Genomic DNA, 3679 nt, shown 5'->3' on the forward strand with positions numbered 1-3679 from the left:
TTGTATAAGTGCACAATTCGCATATCATTTCACGCGCGATAAGATTTTTGTGCTATTGACGTGGATTGACAAAATTGTGAAATTTGGTTTTGTTTTTTTCTTTTGTTTTCTTAGTTGTAGCTAACTTAGTTGTATTTTATTTCTATAGATTTGTTGTCAGTGCATGACAAGAGGCATTCCTATTAACGAAGAGTATCCTTTTGACCCAAATATTGAAAGAACTTTGCGACCGAGAATAAAGGAATTGCGTAATATGGCTAACGAATGGAATGATCCTGGTCTGAATGATCATGGTCTAAATGATGATCAATTTGGTTAGGATGTTAATCCTCTTGTTCATTTGATAGATGATCAAGATAGACCAATTCGAGAACATGTTCCAATTTTGGATTATCTGAACTAAGAATAGTAAGACCACACATACAAGCTTAGCAATTCGAAGTGAAATCAGTAATGTTTCAAATGCTGTAAACAGTAGGATAGTTTGGTGGATTACCCACTGAAGATCCAAGACTGCATTTAAGACTTTTTCTAGCAGTCTACGACTTGTTTAGACAACAGGGTGATCCTGAAGATGCCTTGCGGGTTAAATTGTTCCCATACTTTTTCAGAGATCGTGCAAAAGCGTGGCTGAATGATTTACCGTTAGGAACAATGGTATCATGGAATGACTTGTACCATATATTTTTGCTATGGTATAATTGACCAAATATGAATTCCAATGTTAGAAATGACATCACATCTTTTAGGCAATCAGAGGATGGATTGATATATGAAGCTTGGGAACAATTTAAAAAATTACTTCCGTAATGTCCGATACATGGATTCCAACACTGGACGCAAATGGACATATTTTATAATGGGTTAAATACACATACGAGGATAGTATTTGATGCTTTTGTCAGAGGTACATTATTAGATAAATGTTGGAAAAGATTGCTAGCAATGATTATTAATATCCTACCACGAGAGTTGGGATGGGTAAGAAAGTTACTGGTACCATGAAGCTTGATGCAATCACTTTGTTGACAACCCATGTATCTTCTTTAGTTAATATGATCAAAACAACAAAGAGGCCCACTGCAGCCCAAGAGATGACATCAGCTGAACTATCGTGTGTTTATTACGGTGAAGACCATGTGTTTGATGAATGATCATCAAACCCAGCATCTGTATACTACATGGGTAATTTTAACCGAAAAAATACCCCCTATTCCAACACCTACAATCCAGGGTGGAAGCAGCATCTAAACTTTAGATTCAATAATCAAGGTGCTGAGAAATTAAACAATGTTGTGAGACAGAATGCTAATAATGCAGCCTGGTTATAATCGTCCTATGCCGAGGAAAAATGTTCAACAGGTTCAAGCATCATCTTTTACCTCCATTAAAGCTTTGTTGAAGGAATATATGGCCAAGAATGATGCTGTAATTGAGAGCCAGGCTGCATCCCTCAAAACTCTTGCTAATAAACAAAATTCCATGTTGGCAAAATCTAGACATAGATGGATTTACAACGTGTTCATTAAATTAATCTAATTCTGACAAGTTTAGGTTACTGAGATTGAAATTAAATGATATCAACAAGTGTTCGATCGAATACTTATAGTAGCCTCTAGACATAAAGCATCATTCACATATAAAGAAAACAAAACAATGTAGGGTACCGTGCTAAAGGCCTATAGACATATATCGCTTAAGGCAAGGTAACTTGAGGTCTTGTTCTCAAAAGAAGTAGAACATTTTAGAACACTTCTTAGCAGTAGATTAAGTATGGCTGAGGCATTACATTCAGTCAAGGCAAATTCTTAGTAATTCGACCTTCCAAATCAACATCATAGACCCTTTATCCTTTACCGTAGTATCTTCACCATAGCATTTTTAGTTGTTCAATTGTTCATTTGCATATTATTCACATAAATATTCTTGAATTTGCCATTGCATTCTTACTCTTGTCTTGTCATAACATTTTCCATTATTTATTAGTTACACATATTGCACACATCATTATTCCTTCAAATTACCATTGTATTCTTATCATTATTTTTGTCATAACATTAATCATGTTCACTATAATAACTCTTCCATTTTATACCTAACCAATCCCTGGGGAGATGACCTCACTTATCAATTTATTACTTGATTCCATGTGTATAATTGAACAATTCACATATCATTTCACACGTGACAAGTTTTTGGCACCGTTATCAGGGATCAAAAAATTGGTGAAATTTGGTTTTGTTATTTTCTTTTGTTTTCTTAGTTTTAGCTAACTTAGTTGTATTTTATTTCTACAGGTTTGTTTTCAGTGCATAAGAAGACTCATTCCTATTAGTGAAGAGTGTCCTTTTGACCTAGAGATTGAAAGAACTTTGTGAAGGAGAAGAAGGGAATTATGTAATATGGCTAGGGAAGGGAATGATCCTGGTCTAAATGATCATGGTCTCAATGATGATCCAATTCGTCCAGATGTTAGTCCTAATTTTCATCATGTGATAGATTAAAGATATAAACTAATTTGAGAACATGTTGTTCCAATTTTTGATGATTTCAATCCAAGAATAGTAAGACTACATGTATAAACTCAGTAAATCGAGCTAAAACCTATAATGTTTCAAATGTTGCAAACAGTAGGAAAGTTTGCTGGATTTTACACATTAAAGATGCAAGACTAAATTTAAGACTTTTTCTAGAAGTTTGTTACTTCTTTAGATAATAGGGTGTTGCTGAAGATTCCTTGAGGCTTAAATTGTCCACATACTCTTTTAGAGATCGTGCAAGAGCGTGGCTCAAAGCTTTATCATTGGGAACAGTGGCATCATGGAATGACTTATGCCAGATATTTTTTCTATGGTATAATCGACCAAATTTGAATGTCAAGCTTAGAAATTACATCACATCCTTTCAGCAATCGGAGAATGACATGCTATATGAAGCTTGGGAACGATTTAAAGAATTATTTGGGAAATGTCTGATGCATGGATTCTAGCATTAGACGCAGATGCAAATATTTTATAATAGGTTGACTAGGCATATGAGGATGGTAGTTGATGCTTCTTCTAATGGTGCCTTGTTGGATCAATCTTATACTGAAGCATATGATATTTTGGAAAAGATTCCCAACAATGATTATCACTATCCTACCACGAGTGTTGGGATAGGTAAGAAAGCTACCGGTACCATGAAGCTTGATGCAATCACTTCGTTGACAACCCAGGTATCTTATTTAGCTAATATGATCAAAATAATAAAGAGGCCCACTACAGTCTAGGAGACGAAATTAGTCAAACTATCGTGTGTTTATTGCTATGAAGACCATATGTTTGATGAATGCCCACCAAACTAAGCACCTGTATACCACATGGGTAATTTTAACCGGAATAAAATCCCCTATTCCAACACTTATAATCCAGGGTGGAAGCAACATCCAAACTTTAGTTGGAATAGTCAAGGTACGGGGAATTTAAACAATATTGTGAGGCAGAATGCTAATAGTGCACCACCTGGTTATAATCATCCTTTTGCAGATTCAAAATGTTCAACAGGGTCAAGCATCATCTTCTACCTTCATTCAAGTCCTGCTGAAGGAATATATGGCCAAGAATGATGTTGTAATTCAGAGCCAGGCTGTATCCCTCAGATCTTTTGCTAGTATACAAAATTGCATGTTCGCAAACTC

At 35.2% G+C, this 3679-nt stretch overlaps 2 non-coding genes across 2 annotated transcripts; both read right to left on the reverse strand.

The window, feature by feature from the left end:
• Positions 1-720: 720 nt before the first annotated feature.
• LOC121214310 (small nucleolar RNA R71) lies at positions 721-827 on the reverse strand. The gene has a single exon (XR_005909894.1). It is a non-coding gene; the product is annotated as a small nucleolar RNA R71 (small nucleolar RNA).
• Positions 828-2878: 2051 nt separating this feature from the next.
• Positions 2879-2985, reverse strand: LOC121214297 (small nucleolar RNA R71). The gene has a single exon (XR_005909881.1). It is a non-coding gene; the product is annotated as a small nucleolar RNA R71 (small nucleolar RNA).
• Positions 2986-3679: the final 694 nt, after the last annotated feature.

The sequence above is a fragment of the Gossypium hirsutum genome, chromosome D01 (genome assembly GCF_007990345.1).
Source record: "Gossypium hirsutum isolate 1008001.06 chromosome D01, Gossypium_hirsutum_v2.1, whole genome shotgun sequence".
Lineage (NCBI taxonomy): Eukaryota > Viridiplantae > Streptophyta > Magnoliopsida > Malvales > Malvaceae > Gossypium > Gossypium hirsutum.